Source organism: Miscanthus floridulus, chromosome 12 (assembly GCF_019320115.1).
Source record: "Miscanthus floridulus cultivar M001 chromosome 12, ASM1932011v1, whole genome shotgun sequence".
Taxonomy (NCBI): Eukaryota; Viridiplantae; Streptophyta; class Magnoliopsida; order Poales; family Poaceae; genus Miscanthus; species Miscanthus floridulus.
In genome coordinates this window covers 15,038,780-15,063,884 of record NC_089591.1, presented here as the reverse complement: position 1 = coordinate 15,063,884, position 25,105 = coordinate 15,038,780, and the positions used below count along the sequence as shown (strand labels likewise).

At 42.0% G+C, this 25,105-nt stretch overlaps 2 long non-coding RNA genes across 2 annotated transcripts; one reads left to right on the top strand and one right to left on the bottom strand.

Annotated features, from left to right (window-relative positions):
* Window positions 1-2,321: 2,321 nt before the first annotated feature.
* LOC136498516 (uncharacterized) lies at window positions 2,322-3,004 on the bottom strand. The gene is made up of 2 exons (XR_010769643.1): window positions 2,909-3,004; window positions 2,322-2,795 (listed from the first exon to the last, which is right to left on the bottom strand). It is a non-coding gene; the product is annotated as an uncharacterized lncRNA (long non-coding RNA).
* Window positions 3,005-18,010: 15,006 nt separating this feature from the next.
* LOC136495238 (uncharacterized) lies at window positions 18,011-18,708 on the top strand. Its single transcript, XR_010768943.1, has 2 exons — window positions 18,011-18,069; window positions 18,213-18,708. It is a non-coding gene; the product is annotated as an uncharacterized lncRNA (long non-coding RNA).
* The last annotated feature ends 6,397 nt before the right edge of the window (window positions 18,709-25,105 follow it).

Sequence of the window (25,105 nt, the reverse complement as noted above, 5' to 3'; positions counted from 1 at the left end):
CTCCCTCTCCCTCCCACACGCCCACGCTCGTGTCTGCACCCTTGCCTGCACCCGTGCTCGTGCCAGAGTTAGGGAAGAAGGCGCCTAGGGTTCCGACGAGCTCGCCGGCATTAGAGTTTAGTGGCCTCTCTTGTTCTCTATCTCCGATGGGCTTAGAAGGGGGGTTCTAGGGAGGCAGACTGGCCAGGTGGTAGGGACGGCGATCAGGCGGTTAAGGAGCCCTGGCAGCGTTAGAGGCGGCCGGGCCAGGTCGGGGCGTGGGCGATATGGCCAGAGCTCGCTGTGGCAGGAGGGGGAGGGGAAGAAGACGACCGCCGCGGGCACGCTATGGTTTGCCAGAGCTCCAGTGAACGCTAGCGTGCCATGGCGGGGCGGGGCGGCGCCGAGGGCCAGGACAAGGAAGAGGGCGGGGTCAAGGACGAGTGCGGCGTGGGAGAAGAGAGTCTAGGGCGAAGACGACACGAGGTGGTAGAATGTCGTGCGCTCCCCCAGCGCACAACAGGTCTTGGCATAACCGTGTCCTTATCAAATACCACAGATTATTCAAGGTTGAAAGAAGTCAGAAAATTTTAAGTTTATTTTATAAACTTTATAAAAAAGAACAATAATATTTGCAATATCAAATGCACATTATTACATCCAATATGAAATTTAATCCAATAACTTATTTGCTGAAGTATATGTTAATATTTTCTGTAATATCTAGAATTATGATATGTATGATGAAGATCATTAGCAATATAAGTTTTAGCTGTTGCAACATATCTTCTACTGTTATGATTAGCAACATCAACATGCGAATTCATAGCACATGAAAAATAGCAATTAGAATCATACGATGTATTTGCAAGCTGGGTAATTGTAGTAGTATTGGGACGCAACACCGTGGTACTCCACAATTTAGACCTTAACCGCCTTAGTAATTTTTACATTAGTAAGAGCCACATGTTGCAAAAGCGAATCAGGATCACAAGGTGTCAAAACTAGATGTGATTGACTTTTTAGGTCAGATGCAACGGTAATGTGGAGCACAAGAAGATATATCAATTAGGAATATGACTAGGGCAAAGAGGTTCGGCTACAACGCAATCATTCCCTAGCGGAGTCCCCAAAAAGTGTGTTAACGCGAAGATATGATCGGTCACGCACCACAAGTACTAGATCGCACGGGTTGCACACGGACCAAGGCAGTGCGATTCTACCAATTTTAGAAATTGGCCTAGCCAGTTTTCAAAAATTGGCCTTGCTAGTTTTCTCAGGTTAACCCGAGAACACCTATGGCGGTTGATATCACACTACGTGGTGAAGAACAGCAAGATTTACGAGTAAACCACCAAAGGATAACCAATCGCGCTTACGTGATGAAGAATGATTAGTTTTCAGGCAAACTAGCAAAGGAACCATCAAAACTCTCGCCTGAGAGGGACCCGGTCGGGGTAAGGACATTGCTCGGTTCCCTAGGTCAGCCAAGCCTACGGCGCCATCCTTGGTCGTCAGATCTAAGTGATGAATAGTAACATAGAGGTTGGAAGAGATTATTATGGTAAAGACTAGTAAAGTAAATTGTATTCAATTCGATTGTGTGTGTTGGGCACTATAATCAGCCTTGCCTCTTATATTTATAAGAATGGGATGATCTTATGCCACAAGGGGTCGAAAAACCTTGTAAAATATGTCAAAATACAATTTAAATCCGATCTGGACTGTCTAAACCAACATAGCTGGTTTTTAGAGTCCAGGGTAAAAACCTTTTGAAAATCATAATTAATTTATCCGTGCTCCAAATGAGATGATCCATATATTTTTGGATCAGCTCGACGAGAGGAATACAATGTGCATCCATTCTTAAATTTGAGGAAGTTGGAAATCCCGCCTATCCAGTTCCATGAACCGGCCATGCTTGTTTCTACTGCGTCAGTCCCCTAAAACATGTTTTCTTGGTCCGGACTCTAAATAGGATGATCCATGTATGTTTTTTTTTTATCACCATGACTATAGGAAAAAATTTTGGTTCTCAACAGTATGTTTATTAAAAACCATAATATAAAAAATAGAGCAAGGAAAAGAAATGTACATCAGATTTAAAAGTAGAAAAACCATGTGATACCCTAATACTAGTATCTGTCAGGGGTGTGTGTGGATGGGTATAGCCGTATAGGCGGATTAGATGGATTATTTGATCCACCCGACAAATGCACTTATTATATGATTTGGATCGGATGGGTAGGGGTGGGTTGCTAGATCCATGGACAGGCCTAGTATCTATAGAGCCTTCGAATAAATCGCTTAATCTAAGCAGTTATGATTCAACACTCAAAATATCAACTAATTTTCTATATATATACATAAATATCGGGAAAATACAGTGACGTATATAATTAAGCATAAAAACAAGTAGTACTGTTTAGGATGGCAATACATCCATCCATGGCAAGAAAGTAGCATGAAAAATTACATCGGGGACCTAGGGCGTGCTATATATATTTCGTTCATGATATTCATGCTCCCTCATCAGCAGAGACGGGTGTAATTTCCATGAACGTCTTGAGCTGTTCGTCAGTGTTTTGAGACATGCATGGCCTAACAATTCGGGTAGGTCCCGAGTGGGCACTGGTGATCATTGCTGGGAGGTCCATTCCTCCCATCAGTTGCAGCGATGAGTGCCCGAATTTGCCTCGGTGACACAGTTGTACCGTAAGATCCATCCTTTGCCATGTCGTCCCTTGGCGTGCAGGTGCACAAGTTGATAAAAATCAGGGCAGCAAAGATGAAGACGCCCAGCTTCATTGTTGTGACTCCAAATCGTTATGAAACATACAAGGTAATTGGGACTCGTAAGTAAGGTAAATATTTGTCTCAAAAACAAGAAAATGGAACTCTTAATACAGAGGAAAATTTTGGTACTTACTGAGATCTGAGCAAATTACTTGAACTGAAAGGCTTTTGTGCAATTTTGTTTAGTAGAACAAGAAGTGATGGGCTACTTATAGGGGGAAAAAGTCTGCTGTGGAAGATGGATTCTCCACTGACAAAGATTGTGTCGACAAAAGGAAGTGGCGAAAATAAATCCCATATGACTTGAAAGCTAAGGTAAATAATGGATGCACTTATTTTCCGGCTTATGACACAAGACATAGAAGTACTTATTGGGAGGATTCTAATTATTACCCCAAAACTGAAATATTAAGAGGGTCGGAGAGTAAGAAAAAATTGCACTTCCTGAAATTTTCAAATTAATTATAGGGGGTTATTGTACAACGAAACAGACTAGCCCCCGCGTCGTCCGAGACGGGTGACTCGGGCGGCTCCCTGACCGTCACCTCAGCGTCCTTGCAAGTGCGCCTGCGGCCACTGTTGCCGCCGGAGCTGGTTACCAGACCTCCGGCGAGCAGTGAGGAGGGTGGCGGCAAGGCTAGGCCGCACTTCCTCTCTCTCCCATCTTCCTCCCTCTCATCTCTCGAGATCTAGGGCTTCAGCTCTTGGGGGCGCCGGATTCGCTTGGCTGGTGGCCGCTCCGCACACAAGTGGCTGGGTCTGTGTCCCGTGTGGCCGGATCCGCATCCCTCCTGGCCGGATCTTCAAAGGGCAGCCGGTTCCATTGGTCCGGCTCTACCGGCCCTTGCTGTGGCAGTGGAGCTCATGGTGGCGGCTCGGGCCGTTCGCAGCTGGGTGGGCTGCGGTGGCACGGGCTGCCACACGTCTCGGTGTGGGGGTGTGCCCACTGCGTCCTGTGTGCCGGTGGAGCGACAATTGTGCCGCCGCCACCACCGGTAGGTCCAGCGCCTGCGGCGTCGGTTCGGGCATAGCAGCGGCCACCTGGATCTGGTCACTAGGGTTCCTCCAGCGGTCGGCTTTGGCGACAAGACTACGAATGGTGACAGTTGGTTGCGTGGGCTACTGGAGGCCTTGCGCGGCGTTGGTTGATGCTAGGATTGCTCGGCAGGGGTTGGGACATTGCTAGACTGGGCAACAGGGGCTTCTTCTCATCCCAGCCCTCTTCACCCTGCCATCTACCTTTTCCCTTGCTCGGGCTGTGTTTCGTGGCGGTGCTGCCTAGATCTGCCTGTTGCTGGCCAGCTTTGCCGGTTCTGGCAGGGGGTGGAGTCTCCGGTGGGTTTCTCGCGGCGCTTCTCCCAGACAGCGTTCCTATGGGCAGCAGTCGGATGGAGGCTGCTACTGACCCCTCGCCGCATCCTACCTCCCTGGTGGTTGGGTCTCCGGTGGTGGCGGCGGTTTGGAGGGTGCGTGAGGTCGGGGCGAAAGCTTGGATGACGATGTCCTTTTTCTACCTCTCCTCCTACCGTACTGGATTTTGCCGGTGAAAACCTTACCTAGTTGGGCTAGCTTGTCGACGCTCTTAGCATAGTTTCCTTCCTGAAGGCTATGCTAGGCTCTCCAATTTCCACTATTGATCTCTGGCCGTCTGCCATGGCGCTTCTCCAAGGGTGGTGGTGCTCATTGCTCCAAGTTGTTTTTGCTAGTTGCCTTCTTAGTTGAATCGTACTTAGTTGCTCTAGTGGTTAGTTAGTCGAGTTGCTAGTAGGATCATTTTCTGACCATGTTGGCTAAGGTTGAGCATGTAGTTGAGTGGTGCTCTCATATAGTTGGTGGCTTTTAGGCTCGGTTTCCACTAAAAAAAAACTAGACCGACACTTGTTTTTTTATTTTCTTTGTCTAATGTAAATCACGGCAAAGCTTTTGCCATCCCTTCTAAAAAAATTTAATTATAGGTGGCTGCATAGATTCACGGAAATAAAAATGGTAACAATATAACTAAAAATGGACAAAAAGTTGATCTAGCGCTGGATTTATATAGATGTACTAAAGGACTCATTTTGGCTCCGGTAACCATTGTAACGAGCTGAACAAATCAATCATTTTCGGATTTCATCAATTGCGACCGTGAAATTCATTCTCATAATACAATATTCTGACCACTGCTAATGATATGTATTTTCAAATGTCTTGTCAAGCTAATGTAGTGGAAAAGGTCCTTCCATCACATCGTACCTATGACACTGATTTTGTTTATAAACCAATGGAAATATATTCCGAATAAGAAGTAACAAAAATGAAGACCACTATACACTAGTACACAGACCACTCTTTCACCGCCAGTTCCGGACCGGCGGTAATTATCAATACCGGCTCGTATTCCCAACCGACGACGGTGGTGACATATTTTTATAATAATACTAAAAAACAATGTTTGGCTGCGGCGATGAGCCCATTGTAACACACCGCCGTAGCTACATGCACGGGACCGTCATGCTCGGACACCGCGTAGCAGTTTCAAACCCTCGGCCACCATGCTAGGGATCACCCGCCCGAGCCCAATTGCCCCTGTTGGGGGCCGCTCTATATATTGCGCGCGGGCTGTCCGTCCGCATCCATCCACCGTGAATCTGCACCCGCTCTCGACCATGTCGTCGAAGCCAGAGCTGCCTGCACCATGGATCTATGCCATGGGAGATGATTGAAAATGTGGTTTCTTGCAAGTGTCCAAAGATGAGGTGGTGGCATGCACTTAGGAGGTCGGGTGACCTAGGGGGTTGGCCGACTCCCTGCTCCATGTGTTGAGAAAGTAGCCAATTTTGAGATTAAAATCACAACATAAATCATGTCAATCTTACAAACTAGCACGTAAAGTCCTAACATACTAGTTAAATTGGACAACACTAAATAATAATATGATTGTTATGGTGGGAATAATTAGAGCAACTCCAGCAAGAGCCCCAAATCAGAGCCCCTACTTCTAATTTGGGCCCTACTTTTGTTGGGCCCCTATTTTATATCTGCTACAACAGAAGCCGCCAAACCATAGCCCGCAAAAGTGTAACAACAGTCACTTAGGAGTGGGACCCATATGTCATTGAAAGAAATCTTATCTCATCTTCCTCCTCAGTCCTCCCTCCAGGCCTCAACGCAGAGCAGGCCTGGGAGAAGAAGGGCACTTCGGCCTCCCCAACGATGGTAGGAGCAGACTGAGCGGGGCAGGCCAGGGAGGGCGCGCCGCCGCGTGGGATGGGCCAGGGAAGGACGTGCCGCCTGTAGTTGCGCATAGCGGGCAGGGGAGGACCACCGGTGGCGGCATGCGGGGGCGGGCGGGGGAGGACACACCCCGTCGACAGTCGCGCGGGGCGAGCGGGCGAGCAGGCCTGGACTGGGCGACGAGCAGGGCCGCGAGAAGGGAGGCGCGACTGGGCTAATCCAGTGTGGCAGAGCAACGCGCCCACGAGCAGGTGCGCCATGTCCGGGAGGAGTGCGGCATGGCCGAGCCCTCCGTGGATCTAGCCACCGGGGAGGGAGCATCGCACGACGAGGTGGGTGGCCTGTGCTCGCCGAAGGGGGGGGGGGCTCTCCGGAGGGGATGGGTACGCGCGCGAGCAGTGGTGGAGAAGTGGTCCATACGCGCGCGGCGAGGATCGACCGGATGGGGTCCGGGGTGTTGGGCCAACGGGAATGGGGTCTAGTGGGAGGTTTTTGGGTGTCCACACAAATTTAGGGTCCGTAGTAGGGGTCCTGTTGGAGTTGGATTTTTTGCCTGAGCCGCATATTTAGCAATGGGGGCTCATGTAGGAGCCCTGCTGGAGTTGCTCTAGGCGTAGGAATAGGGGCTAGTTAATCAAGAAGAGGGCAAGGAGATCATGCAGACAGGAGTTAGGCGCAGGAACATGCATGGAGATCATGTCGGCGCCTGAATTAGCAATAAGGAAGAAGTCAATTAGGCAAACTAGAGGCTAGGAGAGCTTATAATCTCTTTTATAATCAGTGGTGACCAAGGAATAAAATCAAGCAATTACAACCAATCTTGTTCTCATCTCCCTTCTTTGTTATCTCATCTCCCTGCTGCTCCCCTCAACACAGCCACCACGGGCAGGAAGCTGGCGGCAGAGCGGCCGGCAACCTCTCACACCTACCGTGGCCATCCGGTCACTACCGCAGGGTCAAGACAATGATGAACAACATCATGATCAAAACATGGAGTTCAAAATCGTCTCTAAATATACTCTAATGAACTCAGAGCTAAAGTGATTGGAGGACTCTTATTGTGTAATATATATGTGATTTAGGTGTTAAAGTTGATAAAAGTGTTTGACAGAGTGCATTCAAGTTTGTTTTGCACAATGATGCACTATATATCGAAGAGTTGCCGAAGACTTGTTGCTTAAGTGCTTGCATTCTTAATAATCAAAGGTGGCTATGAGAGAGATTTGTGAAGGCGTTGCAAGGGGTGCCTGCAGTGTGGTAATATTCATTTGTTGCATGCTACAGTGATGCATCTAATTACAAGGCCGTGGCAATTTCAAGTATGTGGGATTCAAATTTCATTGATCAAGTTTATTCCCCATCAACAAAAGGGCATTGCTTCGATGGTTGCTGCAAATTACTTGTCAAAGTGGACTAAATGCTGTGATACATAAGGTGAGTGGACTAAATGCTGTAATAATAAGGAGGTTACAGTCAAATTGCGACAAGGCTTTGGAAAAGCTTATCAAAAACAAAATTGTGGGCAATCCCAGGAGATGGAAAATGGCTCGTGTTGCCTAAGCATACAACAAGAAAGACAAAAGGCTACAAGATTGGTAGGTAGTCTCCAAGTTGGGAAGACCATATACAAAGTGATCAAAGTAGTTGTATGAGTTCATATGTGTAACACCCTAGGTGTTAAGCATGCATTTAACCTTGACATTGCATGAGCACAAGCATCATTGATCATTCATGAGCATGAGCATATCATGTATTCTATCTATGTTGGCCTATATTGCATGTGTTGTCACTAATTGCCTTACATATGGTAGGGTTTACTTGTAACCAATGTATGAAATGCTTGTGTAACCTTAGGAGTACCTTAAACATGTTTAGAACATCATAAGAAACAACTTTGGTATTCATGACTAAGGCTAGTTTGGTCTCTAAGTCCTAGTTATAGTGTAAGTCATCATTTTAAAGTGGTATGTTTGACCTAGGTTGAACTGTGTCATAGAGTCTTTGCATGGCAAAGCACCCTTAAGCAAAGTTGTAGTATTTGAGTAGAGCAACAACTTTTATTTTTGAGTCATAAGCTAATTCAGTGCCTAGGTTGGTCATTTTGTGCTCACAAGAATCATCAATTCACTGTTTTTGTAACTTAGAATTTTGTCTTAAGTCCTAATTGGTTTTGCCATTTGATTTGCCTGACTTTGGAGTGATGTATCTTCCTAACCATTGCGATTTAGACTTTGATCATTTAAGAGATGTTGGAGCTAGTATGTAGGTCTACAACTTTTGTTATGAAAGATTTCGCTAATGAGTCGTGGTTTAGGAGATTAGGGACGTTGATTTGGCGCTGTCAGTCACGAACATCGCGCTCTGATGACGCCGTCGCGACGCGCCATCGTGGCAGACCACAGACAGGGTTTGGTCGCCGCGTGGCCGCCGCTGGCCGACGTCGGGCCCCGCCGCAGTGTGCTGGCGCACACTTAAGGAGAGTCCACGCGGCTCAGCTCATTCACTCCCTTGCGCTCCCTCCATCTCCACTGCCTCCCTTTGCTCGCTTTCACACCATAGCCGCAGCACTTGCCGCCGACGCCATTGCCGGTCGCTCGGCTCCACACCGCGCTTGCGTCGCTCCTTCGCCACCGCCGTAGCTCCGTCGTGTTCCCACCACCTCACCTTACTCCTTGACTAGCTAGCAGCGCACGGTAAGCCTCGTGTGAAGCACGCGGCCATCGCCGTCGTCTCACCAGCCGTGCCACGTCGCCCGTGGCCGGGCCGCCTCCGACCACCGCTTGCTGTGATTGAGTGTGTGCTAGAGTTGTCATAGTACGTAGAAGCTCAGCCAAACCCTAATTTGGGTTATCTCGGCCAGCTCCGACGGCTCACCGTCGACCCGCGTCCGCTGTGCCGCCATGAGTGCCGCCGTCAGCCTTAGCTCCAGTAATCGATCCAACTAGCTACCCTAGTGTGTGCGGAAGGTCTCTGGGATCATCGTGGTGCTGGATGCCGTCGCCGGAGAGCTTGTCATCGGCGAACTCCAGCCAGTCAGCGCCGGTCCTCTATTTTGGCTCACTGACGCACGGGCCTGGCTGACCTAGGGCCCCAGCTATCAGCGGCTTAGGTCTAGATGCTAGTGCATTTATTTCAGAAATGTATGCCAACTTTGAAAAAATCATAAGTGGAGTTGTAGATGTCCAATTCTAGTGACCCAAATTTTGTTGTAATCCTCGTGAAGTGTAGTATTTTATAAAAATATAAAATGTATAGTTTCTAGTATTTTTATAGGTGAATATAATATATCTAGATAAGTGCTTTTTGAATGTTAGTAATCTTGTAAAATAGATATCTTGAGCTAGAAAAGTCAAAAAATTGTGATTCCAATTTTGTTTGTCTTGTGTTGACATGCTCTAGCTAGGAAAAATAATAAAGTAGCTGTAAACATGTTTGGAGTAGGGTCTTTCTATTTATCTATTAATAAATGATATTTTCTAACGAAAATTGTAGGGATAAAAATAAGTAATATATGGCTAGGAAAATTTTTGTGCAGTAGTATGGCACTAGGATGAAGCTAAGAAAAATATATAATATGTTGTTTGACACTTTTATATAGGGTTAACTATTTTCACTAAAATAGACCATGCTAGCTTGTCATTTTTTATAGAGGATGTTATACATGTTTAAATTGCATGAAGTTTTTACACTAGTCTATGGGGAGCACTTGGCGGTCACTGTAAATTTCTGAGAATTTCTTGTGCACATTTGATATATGTTTGTTATTTTACCTAATTATCTAATTAAATTAATAAAGGCATGTAAATAAATAGATTGGGCTTGACCATTATGTTATCTTGGGTGTATTAGATGTTCCTGAACTGTTGATATACTTCATGATGTCCAATTTTGAATGCTTATATGCAGTAAAAATATCGTTGCTCTATAATTCAATTTAGAAGTGCTTTCGAACAGATTCTGTTGTTGATTATGTTGCATTGTCAAAATGATGTTTACTATAGAAATGGTAATAACAAAGTTGTAGGGGACTTCTTGATCTATCTTGTGTTAAAATTTTAGGGCAATAGACCAAATGGTTTATGAGTTATAGCTGTATAAAGTTAGTCACCCGAAATACTTGTTCTCTAGAATTTCTGGACAGAACTGGATAGATTGCCTATTTTGGTTAGGATAGAGTTTGAATTAGCTTTTGGTGATTAAATAAGAGGTGTAGGAAATTTTAAAATATTTCTAGAAAGTACAAGATCACCGCATTTGGATAGGTAGAACTTAAGTTATGATGTAAACTAGTAGCTGCTATGTGTAGCTCTGAAATTGTCTTATGTAGAATTTCGGTAATGAATAGAGAAGAGATATGCACCTACTCAGTGAACAAGGTGTTAGCGTTGTTATCATTGTCCTACTTAACCTCATTATTGCAGCATGCACATTTCCCTATCACATCATCCATGATCCTTCTTATGCATTCATGAGACTTACATATGCATATGCATGCAATAGGTGTAACCGAGGAGATCACGTTGGTGGAGCTCGATGTCGATCCATAGGAGGAGAACCAAGAGGTGCAGCACTAGGAGGTTCCCGGAGAAGGAGAGCCTGAAGACGATCACCTTCCTGAGTGCCCGGATCAATGTCCTGCAACTTTCGTGTAAGGCAAGCCGCGGAGCATTATAAGTCTCCCTATTTTATTAATGTCACCTAAAGTTATCCGTATTGATGCATTATGTGATAGGAGTTGTTTGGAAACACTTGTTGTATATTACCCTTCCTTGTCTAGAAATATCTACCATGAATCCTATTTAAGTCTAGGAACGCTTATTATGCTTAGCTATGCTTAGACCGTAGAAGTCGGGTGATTTCCTGTCACCTGCGAGCTATAGGTTATAACTTAATCACGGTTGGCTATATGGGGCTATCAGTGGAACATAACCTAATGATGTTGAATAATTGGAGACCGAGCGGAGTCTTCTGTTGTGGTAATCATAGTGATTTTGTCTGTGTCGTTTACGGACCGCCCATTGGAGGTCATCTTCTCATGTTGAACGCATGCCTCTCACATTGTTATGAAAGATTTCGCTAATGAGTCATGGTTTAGGAGATTAGGGACGTTGATTTGGCGCTGTTAGTCATGAACATCACGCTCTGATGATGCCAGCACGATGCACCGTCGTGGCCGACCGCGGAGAGGGTTTGGCCACCATGTGGCTGCCGCTGGCCGACGTCGGGCCCCTACCGTGGTGTGCTGGCGCTCACTTAAGGAGAGTCCATGCGGCTTAGCTCATTCACTCCCTTGCGCTCCCTCCATCTCCACTGCCTCCCTTCGCTCGCTTTTGCACCGCAGTCAGCAGCGCTCGCCGCCGACGCCATTGTCGGCCGCTTAGCTCCACACCGTGCTCGCGTCGCTCCTTCGCCACCCCCATAGCTCCGTCGTGTTCCCACCACCTCACCGCACTCCTTGACTAGCTAGCAGTGTGTGGTAAGCCTCTTGTGCAGTGCGCGGCCATCGCCGCCGTACCATGTCGCCTGTGCCCGGGCCGCCTCTGACCACCGCTTGTCCGTGATTGAGTGCGTGCTAGACTTGTCATAGTACGTAGAAGCTCAGCCAAACCCTAATTTGGGCTATCTCGGCCAGCTCCGGCGGCTCACCATCGACCAGCGTCCGCCGTTCCGCCATGAGTGCCGCCGTTAGCCTTAGCTCTAGTAATCGATCCAACTAGCTATCCTAGTGTGTGCGGAAGGTCTTTGGGATCATCGTGGTGCCAGTGCCGTCGTCAGGAGAGCTCATCGTCTGTGAACTCTGGCCGGTTAGCGTCGGTCCTTTGTTTTGGCTCATTAATGCACGGGCCTGGCTGACCCAGGGGCCCCAGCTGTCAGCGGCTTAGGTCTAGATGCTAGTGCATTTATTTCAGAAATGTATGCCAACTTTGAAAAAATCATAAGTGGAGTTGTAGATGTCAAATTCTAGTGAACCAAATTTTGTGGTAATCGTCATGAAGTGTAGTATTTTTTAAAAATATGAAATGTACTGTTTCTAGTATTTTTATAGGTGAATATAATATATCTAGATAAGTGCTTTTTGAATGTTAGAAATCTTGTAAAATAGATATCTTGAGCTAGAAAAGTCATAAAATTGTGATTCTAGTTTTGTTGGTCTTGTGTTAAGATGCTCTAGCTAGGAAAAATAATAAACTTACTGTAAACTTATTTGGAGTAGGGTCTTTCTATTTATCTATTAATAAATGGTATTTTATGAGGAAAATTGTAGGGATAAAAATAAGTAACATATGGCTAGGAAAATTTTTGTACAGTAGTATGGCACTAGGATGAAGCTAAAAAAAATGGGGAGCACTTGGAGGCCACTTTAAATTTCTGAGAATTTCTTGTACACATTTGTTATATGTTTGTTATTTCAACTAATTATGTAATTAAATTAATAAACGCATGTAAATAAATAGATTGGGCTTGACCATTATGTTTTCTTGGGTGTATTGGATGTTCCTGAACTGTTGGTATACTTGGTGATGTCCAATTTTGAATGCTTATATGCAGTAAAAATATCGTTGCTCTATAATTCGATTTAGAAGTGCTTTCGGACAGATTCTGTTGTTGGGTATCTTGTATAGTCAAAATGATGTTTACTGTAGAAATGGTTAAAACAAAGTTGTAGGGAACTTCTTCATCTATCTTGTGTTAAAATTTTAGGGCAATAGACGAAATGGTTTAGGAGTTATAGCTGTTTAAAATTAGTCTCCTGAAATGCTTGTTCTCTGGAATTTCTGGATAGAACTGTATATATTGCCTATTTTGGTTAGGATAGATTTTGAATTAGCTTTTGGTGATTAAATAAGAGTTGTAGGTAATTTTATATGCTTTCCAGAAAGTCCAAGATCACAGCATTTGGGTAGGAAGAACTTCAGTTATGATGTAAACTAGTAGCTGTTATGTGTTGCTCTGAAATTGTCTTGTGTAGAATTTCAGTAATAAATAGAGAAGAGATATGCACCTACTCAGTGAACAAGGAGTTAGCATTGTTATCATTGTCCTACTTAACCTCATTGTTGCAGCATGTACATTTCACTATCACATCATCCATGATCCTTCTTATGCATTCATAGAACTTACTTATGAATATGCATGCAATAGGTGCAACAGAGGAGATCACGTTGGTGGAGCTTGACATCGATCCACAGGAGGAGAACCAAGAGGTGCAGCCCCAGGAGGTGCTCGAAAAAGGAGAGCCTAAAGCCGATCACCTTCCCGAGTACCCGGATCACCAGTCTGCAACTTTCGTGAAAGGCAAGCCCCGAAGCATTATAAGTCTCCCTATTTTATTAATGGTACCTAAAGTTATCCGTATTGATGCATTACATGATAGGAGTTGTTTGGAAACACTTGCTGCATATTACGTTTCCTTGTCTAGAAATATCTACCATGAATCCTATTTAAGTCCAGGAACGCTTATCATGCTTAGCTATGCTTAGACCGGTAGAAGTCGGGTGATTTCCTGTTACCTACGAGCTATAGGTGATAACTTAATCACGATTGGCTATATGGGGCTATCGTGGAACATAACCTGATGATGTTGAATAATTGAAGACTAGGCGGAGTCTTGTGTTGTGGTAATCATAGTGATTCCGTCTGTATCGTTTAAGGACCGGCCGTTGGAGGTCATCTTCTCATGTTGAACGCATGCCTCTCACATAGTTGGCCAGATAAGTTGTTCCGACCACGAAGCCAAGTAGCTCAACTTAGGCCAGGGACATGAGCAGTTAAAGTGCGCACCCTAGAGGCAGTAAGGATGTGCGGAGAGCCAATGACGTATGCCCAAGGGTGGGTTAGAGTCCCAAGCCCCCTTGATAGATTGGTTGTATCTTTGAGGGTGCGGCGCTGGTCCTACCCACGATTGTACTTGAGTTGTCCCAAAGGTGACCTGATGCAACCCCGATGGGGGAAGTATGGGTGTGTCTTAGGAATAATTCCTCAGCTGGGTAGGAATCAATTCGAATTGCCGTCTCTCCCAGAAAGTGAGAACTTGACAGGAGTACACTTCATCGTAGTAATTGATGGAAGTGTTGGTTATGAGATTTTAAAAGAACTCAACTGGATATGGTTATTATTGTGATGAATTAATGATACCAACATGTTTGGCATAGGATAGATGCTAATCTAGTATGAGATAGGATTAATAACTGGTGATTCACAACTTAAGAGATGTTGAACAACTTATGCTTTTCTGCAAATAATGTCTACCTGCTCTATTGATAAAGCCTTGCATACTCCTTGGTGTCTCAGTATAATAGTTGGACGGGTAAGTCTAGCTAAGTACCTTCTCGTACTCAGGGTTTTATTCTCATTGTTGCAGATAATGTTATGTATCACAGCTACTGCAAGAACTGCTTTGCTCCTACAGTGGATGAGGATTAGGACCATGGCCATGGTCATTCTGTATTTCATCTCGCCCTTATACTTTTGCTTGGAGATGACTATGAAACTGGCAATGTATTAAACTATGTGTGATGTTGTGGTCAAACTACTTTGCTTCCGCTACTTTAAAACTTGGTTTGTAATAATTATTCGAACTCTGATGTATGAGAAATATTTGTTAACTGTGATGTAACATGTGACTCGTTATGTTGAATCTCTACAATATTGGTTTGTATGTTGGTTGTTTGAGATCCTTCGCGATTTTATCGGACTACCGGGTTTATATGGGCTCAAGTATGACGGTTTGATCACTTTGGTGATTGCTATTGTACTTGTGTTCTTATAAATTGGACGGTTCTATGACAATATGTGCTAGAGACGTTGGAAGGTGATCATCACCTAAGAGAAATTAATGGGAGGTACTAGAGAAAGTATGCACCAAGTGTTTGGCCAAAAAACTAATTGATTCCCAATGGCCGATGTACCCATATCGCTCTTAGAACAGCTATATGTCGCCCTTAAACAGAAATAGCCGATGAACTTGAGATCTTCGCTATAGTTGCCATGTGTTTTCAAACTCACATATGCTTTGGTTTAAAATAGGAGAGCATATGTTGATGACCAAAATATATATGATAGGAGAGTTGAAGATGGACGTGAAAACACGTGTGAACAAGAAAAGGGAAAAAACAATCAAATTTAGAGCAATTTGGGCACAGTTGGCAACATCCTCGAAAAACCAATCCAGGCCGGTTTTGCGTGCTTGCTTGGCCCTGTGTAAATTGGCTCAGTCTGGTTTCACAAAGCGGCCTAGGCCGTTTTTGGCAGTTGGAACCCAAATTCGTATATTCCTTTGGAAAATCATCCAGATTCGTGGCAAACATGTAAATTGTGTGCGGAAAAGGTTTCCTTTTAGGATAAAAGAACCACCCTGTATTTATATGAGAGGATCATGACCGATTGAATACCCATCTATCTAATCAACAACGAACAAATCTACTACACTTTTTCTCTTTCCCATCTACTACTGCGCTCCTTCCTCGCTGCTGCTACATGTCCGATAGATCAATGATGACAAAGCTCTAGAGTGGTCAAGCCGGCTAGGATAGCCCATCACAGCCACACGCCATGATGTACGGAGTCCCTCCTAGCTGTGTGAGGTTTTAGGTTTTAAGAGACACCATCAACATGTTTTTAATATTAATCTTCCGATGAGGCTCCTTCGGTGACGTGTCTCTTGCGTATCACAGTCATCGATGGAGGCACCAGGTGAGGTGTTTGTTGGCTTGGCTAATCTTTAGCCCATCTATAGCAAGCGATCTAGCTTCTTACTGGTGTGGTGACCTAATTAGCGTCAATAGTTGGTCAAAACTACACAACAAAGGACCATGGGAGATGTAGATATGTGATGGCGGTGGCACCTCACACCCAGTGGCACTAGATTGAGGGATGGACTGATTGGTAAATTTTGTATATTGGGGTTCGGGAAGCAATCATGCGTAGTTAGATCACTATGTTTAATAGGTGATGAATCGTGGATGTTTTTTACTTAATAATGTTTATTTTCTCTCCTGCATCGTATGAGAAAGAAAACTGGCAAATATTTTTCAATATTCTACCTTGAGTGCTCTGCTATTACTTATTAGATTGTTACTTAATACGTGCATAATTCATGTTTACTTTGGTCAATGACTTAACGGAACAAGCATACATCACTACCACAAGGATATTCAGGTCTGTGGTACTGTATGTGCTTCTTAGACTGCTTTCCTTTATGAGTTAAGTTACTGTGACTTATTGAAATGGACTCATCATTCTTCTCAAATGGACATTTTCTTGTGATTTGACATTGTCAGTTGCTCATCAGTGATAGCCCCTTTGGCCACTTGTGCTAATAATATAAATATCAATGCAAGTCTTGGAGGCAATAAAGTTCTATGAATCAGCTATTCATCTGGAACCTGGATTTCTCAGAGCCGCACGAGCCCTAGCTGATCATCTGTTGCGTATTGAAGGTATAATGGCCAATGGGGTTCTTATACTACTTGGAAGATATCTGCGACAATGGGCAATCAATTCAGAAGATGGAGCGGTTGACTTTGTTAGTGTATACGTATTCTCAATGCCTTTTGTTGTGAAATCGTGGAACTCTTTCTATGAGGTTTGCTAGAACTCTTTCTGTAAATCTGTACTTTCATTTATGTTATTAGGGTCATGGCACGGTGTCCAAATGGTGCCTCATGTTCTAGTCCATTTTGTGGAGACAGATGCACTTGGTCACCCGCTTCTGTAAACCACAGCACCCTCCCTCTAGAATTCATTTTCATAGCCGTGAGTTATAACTGTTGCACGTCTTCCTCTGTAAAATTTGATTCCCAGACTAAACCTAATAATTAAAATATACCAATAAATACATTTCACAGATACTTTTTATAAGCGTCTCAATTAGAAGAATCGCTTATATGAAAGTTCCATTTTCGTATGAAGTACACAATCGATCCATTAACACATGCTGTTCTCATAGGAAAACAGCTGACAAAATAAATGTGTTTCCACAACATCGGAAGCTATAGGACAGTGTTTCCATAGGAGGAGGCTATTATTTTAATCCGCCTGCAGGAAAATAGGGGCAGGGCAGGATTTTCTTTAATAGGGATGAGAACTGTAATTTGTGACACTAATTTGACATTAGTTTTTTATAGGAAGTAGGTAATCTAATGTAATATATCTTGAAATTTCCCATTTTTATTCCATGGTTTAGAAATCAGATAAAAATATTGATCACAATTCTCCACGGATGGGACTTTTCAGACTGTTTCCAACAAGGAACCCATATGGACACCCAAACCCAAAATGGGTAGTAAGAGACTCAAAATCAGCCTCCAACAAAATACCTATATGGGAGACCTATTTTGGGTTGCCTGAGAGGCACAACCCAAATATAGGCATCCACTCTCTTGGAAACTCATTTACATAAAGGATTCTCTTTTGGGTCTTGTTATTAGAGAAGATGCCGAATATGTATTGAACCTTTTGTCTGTAGCGCTATCCTAAGAACAAATGAGTCTTGTATTTTGGGTGTTGTTGTTTGAGATAGCCTCAGTAAGCAACCTTGGTTGTTGTCATTATTGTCAAAATATAAAAAGAATTATATTATAGGGTTCTCCTTTAACTTCTGGAATTTACTACAGAGTTCAAGTAAAATTATTTTGGAACAAGAGTACCACTACGTTAACATGAAGTAGATAAATTGTTGGAAAACAAACTCCTTTTTGGCACCATTGTTTTGACCAAGCAAACAAATGGTACAAAACGAATTTCTTTTACCATACTAGGATTTCTCACTCCTATTATAAAATTTAGAAAAACATCAAATCCTTACTGATTGTGTCTCCAAACATGATATAAGAAAGTCTACCATTTTTGTTAACCCATCACACGTCAATTCTGAAAAAAAATCACCCACTTTCAGTTGTCTGATAACTTTATTGGTGGTGAATCTAATTTTCATATTTGGGGATTTACTTTCAACAGTTCGATCCAGTAGTACTACTTTTCCCTCCTATAAGTAGCACAACTTCATATCAGAATTTTTGTACAAGAGAAGAAAGCAGAGGCATTTAGAAGTTCCTCCATCGACTATTTCAACCTTGGGTAACTATTTCATATTTTGTTTTAGTGAATATACCTTTCATTGTTCACAACTTCACATCTTATGTTGATATAAGATTATTACGGATGCAAATTTGGGCCTGCTAGAAGTAATGCATTGACTGACGTATGCAAACTACTTGTAGGCCAGGCAACAGAAAAAATGCAAATGAAGATCAAAGTGTTTGTGATCATCGGGATTATTGTCCTCAATTCATGTACATGTACTCCAAATAAAATAGAAGGGGATGGAATGTACAAGGATGTGCATGGCAAGGAGATTCGCAAACTCACAAATACTGATGGAAGGACTGCCCCACCGGGCGATTCCGTAGATCATGTGTGTCCACTTGGGAGCTTTCCTTGCCGGTCGTTGATCCACAGTTCTCATGATACTACACAGGATCTTGGTGGACATTAGAAGTCAATCAGAATGGAAATAAGAACACGAAGTGTCAGTCTAACATTGTGTATATGTCTGAACGGTTATTATGTGTGTTCATATCATAATTTCTACGTATATTATATATGTTGCTGGTCGCTTGTCACTGAGTGGCAGTGTATTTGAAGCTTGTGTTGTGTTGTGTTGTGTACTTAAGATAAATGTTAATAAACGAGTTCAATACTATCCATAAAATGAAATAGTAGTTCCTTGATGTATTTAAAATAAATAAATCCATTATTGAAGCTCAATAGATTGAACAAAAAACGCATTGTTTGCTGTATTTGTATCTTTACTAGTGTATTTCCAACAAATCTCGCTAGAATTTTGTCTTGAAAGGAGACCGGGTATAGGGCCAATAAATATTTTATTGGGTTGGTCCAAATTCACTTCCAAAAGATAATTAATTGTGAAGATTGCATGGACATTGAGCATCCATGCATTTCTATCTAACTGCATTCACTATAAAAAAAACATAGCACTACAGACTATTTTTGTCAGCTGCTTTGGAACCGCAATGATAATGTATCACCACCGGTTCGTGGCTATAACCAGCAGTGATAGCCTAACCAGCAATGATTGGTAGGATTTCATTTATGGTAATTGCTACCACCTATACTTTTAGATCATTGCTAGTTGTCACACCCCAAAATTTCTAATTTTGGGTTATGCATAGAAAATACTAAATAAAATAAATTATTTTAATATTTAGATAAAATTTACCAAGTTTAGTTTGAGCTAGCGCAAATTTAGTTATACGAAAAATGTGAATTTTCAAAGTTCTCTAATTTTGACGCTCGTTTGGATGCTGTGATGTTTGCTTGTTGCTTCTTTGTGTGTTGAGAGTGAGCAAAATCATTAAAATGCGTTAGTAGGTCGATTTTCTTTCTCCGGCACGCCTTTATCTTTTTCTACAATCAAATTCTTTGTTTCTCGGCTCAAGTTTTCATTGGGAGCTTTCTAAAATCTTTTCTTTGTAACGCAAATTACTCCTTTCAGTTCCTCATCCGTCAATCAATCTCTACAAACTTCACGGGAATTTTTTGAGCTTTTTCTTGAACTTGTTTCTACTTGTCTATGAGCATAATTTAATTTTTATATGCTCTAAATTATTTTATCATGGGCTCCAGATACTTTATTTGAGTTCCTCATGTTCCATAATGTCTCTGGGAATTTTCCTCGAATTTTTAGAGCTTTCGGAGTATTTTTCGTGGCTTAAATAATAATTCTAGACTTTTCTAGAATTATTTTATCCACGAAATTTATTAATTACGAAAATAATAAATTTCTCAATTTTCCCAATGCTCAAAGTTCATGTGCAATAATCCTAATAAATCCTAAAGGCCCATGCATTTATTTACTAACGGGCTTTAATGATTATTTAGGTCCATTAGTAAATGTGGAGGGTGTAACATAAATTAGTACCGTATTGCTAGTTGATGTAGATGTCGGGAGTTTTTCTCCCTATATATATATGCACCAACCCCTTGGGCAAAGCACACCAAAACTACCGTGAGGAGAGCCTCTAGTTTGAAAAATTCCTCGTGTAGTAAATCAGATTTTTCTCCTCCTTCTCTCGCCGTCGTCGCCGCCACCGTTCGTACCAAGACATGGTGAGCACATGCCCACGAACCATCTCAGTCATGTTCTATTCATACATAAATCCAATCTTCAGTTTACAGCTGCTGTTTGTTACATGGCAGTGTCTACTGGGCTCTATCCACAAGCTTGTTCCACTGTCTTGCAAGATAGCAGCCGAGCAAACCAGCTATTGTACATCGCCGTCTCGCTGTCGCTTGATGCATGCTAGTGTTTTAACACAGCTATCAAGCTTGCAAGCCGAAGTGTCCATGTTCATGTATGGTGCACTCACAAGCAAGCACGAAGTCATCTCTTCTGTTTTAATCCTGCAAATCTTTTGTTGCCCAGAACCTATCCATCAGTAGCAGACTCCTGGCCAATTAATAAAAGGTCATCACCACCTCCTTGTTCACTACTTTATTGATCAAAGCGTTTATGCTGTTATCATGCCTACGTTATCCTTGCAAAATAAGTCATCTTCCTTCTTTACATCTCAACTCAAGAAATTGCATTTTACACCGGGCACATAGACCATTGATCTGAATCTATGTACATGAACATGCTTTGTCATTCTCTGAACCTTTAGTCCTTGGTAGCTGATAGTTTTAACTCCAAACTAGTTTCTTCGTTTTCCATGACATTTGTAGTGATATAATCTGTGGCCTTGTAGCCACGTTAGTCATGTCATATGTTTATGCATTTATATAAACATTAATTAGATTAATGTGCAAGCAACAGTTGTTTCTAATTTAAAAGCAACATAGATTTTATACGGTATTTTATATACAACTACTAATGTGATTATTTGCTACCGTAAACATGTTTTCTAAATTATAATTTGCTTAGTTCAAACACTTTGCATAGGATAAACTTGTTTAGGTGCTCTGGCATGAACTCTTCTTTTGCAAGGTTAAACGTTAATTTGATTAAATAATATGAGACATGTTCATAAAAAAATAAACAAGTTCTAACTCAATTTTGAATTAAAATATGACGTGACTAATCTGAGTTAATGTTATTCATCTGGTTTCTATCAATTAAAATAAAACAAGCATGTAGGCTTTTCTTTTCTTTTTCTAATATATATAAAACTCTCCATACTTGTTTCTTTTTAACGATAGATCTGTTATCGGTGTTTCTTGTGATCTTGTGACCGTAGAATTAGCTCTCTTTTAGTACATTATTTTATCTTGAGTGGTGTATTGTTCTTAGCTGCTTTTTATTTGTTGCTTGTATGTTTGCCTATGTGTGGTGCTTGCTATGAGTAGAACGAGAACCGCTTGTGAGCGCTGAAGATCAGAAGTTGATGATGACTAGAAGCAAAGTACAAGGAAGTTTGAGCAAGTGTTAAGGCAAGTATAGCATGGGATCTTCCTTGTTGTCCTATACACCCTTAATCATTTAATTCATACTGCATGTGTCTATCTTGACTGCCACTAAGGATTTCCTACTATTTTGTTACCCGGTACCTTGTTACCTATGGGGTATTACATTGGGTAGTATGATACTAGTGCTCAACTAAAGCCATGATCTTGTAACTTGACTAATGGAATATGCAATAAATACTAAAATATGCTTTTTAGCAACATAGAACAAGGGGGCTAGAGCATTGGGCTATTTTATGGTGCTCTAGATTCCTTTCCTTAAGGACTTATCTGTAAGTGATCATTCAGGACTTACAGTACAGCTGTGAGGGCTATATGGCTCCGGCTTTAGCTCAGTACGAGGACCTTTCCTAGCTTGTTAGAGGTTACCTTTATTGATGTAAGAATGGCTTGCCGAATCGGGTATAGTGCGTTCTCTATCCCCTTGTGTATAGGCTGCGCGTCATTGTGCCATCGGGAAGGGGGGGCTCTACATCTGTTTGCCGAGTGAATCTAGTGGCCTTAACTTGTTAGACGAACCTTTGAAAGGCTTCATAGTGAACCCTAACAACCTTCCTTGGTAGTGGGTCGAGAGGCTGATCACCTCGGGCGAAAGAGTAAATCATGACTCACAGTGAAAGTGTACAACTTCTATAGAGTGTAAAACTGGTATCTCAGCCGTGCTCACGGTTATGAGCGGCCTTAGAACATTTATGGAGTAGACGATGAACACTGATGATACTGATGATAAAGATGCTCTTTAATGATTATTGTTTATGCTATTCATTATTCATCTTTACCTGATCATGTGTTTATATGGGCTTGTGATAAACTTATTGCTACTCCTTTGCTAAAATTGTGACAATTAAAAGCAAATCGCAGTTAAACCAGTGTCAGCCTTTTGAGCCTCATGAACCCAATGTTATATTTGTTGAGTATGACATGTACTTACACTTGCTTTACTTTTTAAATCTTTGGAAAAATCCTAGATGGGTACCAGATTGCTAGAGTTTGGAGGAATTAGGCTTGTGATCAACCAGTCAGTTATCCTTATGAATTGGAGTCTTCACCCGAAGATCGGAGTTGTCTTTCCGCTGTTTGCTATGTAAGGTTATATTCTTTATACTAAGTACGTTATATATTGAGCATTGTCTTTCGATATTACCCTTATTTGTAGCTATATGTGAGATTTGACTTCCTGTGCTCACATATGGTGTGTATCTAGTTTTGTTCTTAAAATCAGATGCTACACTAGTTCATGTCTATGACCCTAAGTGAATATTGGTTCGCACAAAATTATTGTTTTTCATATAAAATAGTCATATGCAGACTTTATGCCAAAATTATAGAGTTCAACGATATCAAAAACTTTGTAGTTTATTACTTTTTATTTGATGTAGTTTAGATGTTAAAATATGCAATATAAGTTCTCAAACCTATTAAACAATCTCAGTTACAGACAAAATCGACAACAAAGTTATAGTACTCGAGTAACTCAATGAGATCTAAAACATTATTGTTGAGTTTTTTTTCATTTGATGGCATTTAGAGTGTCAAATATGCAATACAAGTTTCATACATGTGGTGTGTACTAAGAAGGTAAGAATTAAAGGCAACATGATATTTTTGTAGCAGTGATATTTTTTTTTCCAAAGGCTCTCTTCCATGTAATTATATATTAACCATGGAACCTCGTAGTATATTTGCAAGTAGTCAAAGCATAGTATTTAAAATTTCCCTACTACATGTACAATAATTAAATATGTGACTATGACATCCAAACTAGTTTGAATTTTGCCCATGGTGGCGTGTGTTATATATTGACATGAGATTGAGGTGCTGTAGTGCCACCTTGGTTGTTTAGGGTGGGTTAGACCAACATATAATGATTCTAAACTCTATGTCTCCATCCTCAATTAGGCCCTTTCATGTGAAGCAAGAAGCCAAGAACGAAAGCGTAGATGAGTTGGTGAGAGTGTGTGGTTCACTCAGTGTGTAGAGTGTACAAGAGCCATATGGAATCTTGGCATATTACAACAACTTTATTATAACACCCTGCATCCAAAATCTTCTTAAAGATCTTCACATGGAATGGTCCCACATATGCATAGTGCCTTACTTACACTTTTGTCCATCCTTTGTGTATAAGGGTTGACCAAAGGTGCAGTGTTATGTTTGGAGGAACAAGGATTATATGTTAGCCCTCATCCAACTAAACATCCATGTGGCTCTAATCACATAAACTACAAAGACACATGGGACACAAGGGCTAACTACTATATAGGCTACTAGCGGGCTTGAGTATTACTTTCGCTCTCCTCAAGGGTTGACCCATGTAACAAAAATGGCACCATTTAGGGCAATTTGTGATTGTATGGTAACAAGATCATTTGAACTAGTGTTGTTGGCTAGTATCCTAGTTCAATGGATGCAAGGATGGCTTAGATAAATGGCAACATGAAGATCAAGTGATCAACACCTCAAGGAAAGACTAGGACATGCTATGAAGATTAGAGAAGATATGCAAATAGTCCAAGCCATCAATACTATGAAACTCAAATGAGAGAAGACATGAAGAAACATAGCCATTTGCACTTCTACACAAAGGATTTTGTGAGACACTAGGCTTAGATTAACGGTTTTGTGCACAATGGCGATGACAATGCTAAAAATACCATTTTTACCATTAGTAATCCTGCATAAAATGAACCAAAGTCAATAACCAACATACAGCTAGGGCTTTAAACTAATGAATTCCACAAGTGGTGGTGAATATTTACACGCGGGTGAATTATATAAGAAAAACACAAAAACAAGTGTTGGTGAATGTGTGCCTCGTACTCCATGGGTCTGTAGAGGTAGGCGGCAGGTGGTGACAACCCTGTCCATTCTTTCTAATCCCCCATGTTCGAGGACAGCGTAGAGTAATAGGCTGGATAGGTCTTAGTACCACTATTCGCCTAAACGGCCGTTTAGCCCATTTAAACACTGTGTAAATGCTACATGGTGGTGCACCATTTCCGTTTAATCACCCGTTTACCCCGTTTAATTGGGCATTTAGCCTGTTTAATAGGACATTTTGCCCGAATAATGGCTAAACGGTAGGTGACCGACTGTTTACCGTTTAGCGTTTAGGAAAACACTGCTTAGTACCCACTAAGCTAAAGCCGGTGCCCCAAGTAAGCAAGTTTTGAACAATCATAGTCATTCACTTAGTTCTATCCCACATTTATCCTCTATACTCACACCTTTCATCTTGGTGTACTTGGACGTATCTAGAACCTTAGATAAAACCTACATGTTCCCTATGGATTTGATAACCCTTAGAATACTCAAGAGTGAAAGCTACAATGATATTCATATACCTACAAATTTACCTGCGGGTCGTTAAGATACCTAACAGTAAAGGAGCACCAGAAAACTTTGGTGGTGTCACTGGTAGAAAACCAGAGAATAAGGTTGATCTAGACCACTTATGGTCTGATTATCCTACACTTATCGAATTTCTCTGGTGGTGTAGTGATTGCTAGTATAGGAGCTTAAGCTACAGGCTGATAGTTTGGCAGTGAAAACTAAATTTGTATAGATGGTTTTCAAGCTCATCAGAAAATTTTGGTGATATATAGGAGAGGAACCAGAAGAACATGTGTTG